General features: G+C 60.1%; 1 annotated feature.

Annotated features, from left to right (window-relative positions):
- Positions 1 to 909: 909 nt before the first annotated feature.
- Positions 910 to 932: a microsatellite.
- Positions 933 to 978: the final 46 nt, after the last annotated feature.

Below are 978 nucleotides of genomic sequence, written 5' to 3'. Positions count from 1 at the left end.
AATGAAAACGAATACAAATAAGTAAAGCGTCGAAAAAGCCGATTAGTGCAACTACGCCCGCCAGTCGGCACGTGACCGTCGTGGCAGAGGCGGGGACCACTTCTGCTGGTGCCCGCGTCAGCTGCGGTTGTGGGTGAAGGTTTTTTCTGTTACTTGTTACTTGTTACTTTAAAAAAAAAAGTTTTGATGTCCCGCTCTCTTCACACTCAGCCTCGTCGGCGGCCTGTATGTAGAGGGGCGGCGCACGTCATTTCTTGCTTTTAAAGCCTGTGGATGAAGTCTGCGGCAAGGAGAAACTAAATAAATTCGTGAGCGCCTGACTTGTCGGCCCGGTTTCTTCACCCATAACCTTGCTTGGGCTCCAAGGACGCCGCGGCGGAAAGCGGCAGGCGCAATCTTTGTTTTCTTTTTCGTTTTCGTTGTCTTGCCTGTTCTCTGTTCGAGTTTGGAGGGCGCTCATTACACATCTCAGGGGCGGAAGGGGCGCCTTGGCTCGCGCCTTTTGTAGCGGCACGTATGCGAAGCGGGTTCCCTCCGACCGGCTTTGGAGTCGGTGGCGGTCGATGGCCTGGCCCTACCGTACGTGGGGCCGCGGCCTCGCTTGCCGGCACTGGCCTGGTCCTGCCAGACGCGACGTGCGGGAGGCGGTGGGCCGAACCTGCGGCCCGCGGGAGGGCAGCTGGCGTTGCGCGCCCCGCACTGGCCGCACTCTGAGGCGCCTTGCCTCGCCCTCGCATTGGCGCGGAGCGGGCGATTGGGGGGGGGGGGACCTGCGTGTCACGGGCGCTTGCGCGGCGGTGCTGGCGTGCGGGAGGCGGTGTTAGTCGCATGTGCCCGGGCTTGCCACGCGACCGTCGGCTGCTCCAGCCCGGGGGGCGGTCGCCTGCTCTTTTATCGGATTGCGAGCTGTTTTTTTATTTTCTTTTTTTTTTGCACTCAGCGGCGTATTGAGTGCTGTTGTCTCTGTCCGTTCTCTGC

The sequence above is a fragment of the Trypanosoma conorhini genome (assembly GCF_003719485.1).
Source record: "Trypanosoma conorhini strain 025E chromosome Unknown Tco_14.4_contig_00479, whole genome shotgun sequence".
In the NCBI taxonomy this organism is placed as follows: Eukaryota; Euglenozoa; class Kinetoplastea; order Trypanosomatida; family Trypanosomatidae; genus Trypanosoma; species Trypanosoma conorhini.
The sequence above is the reverse complement of the archived record's forward strand: the minus strand, read 5'-3'. Positions and strand labels throughout refer to the sequence as shown.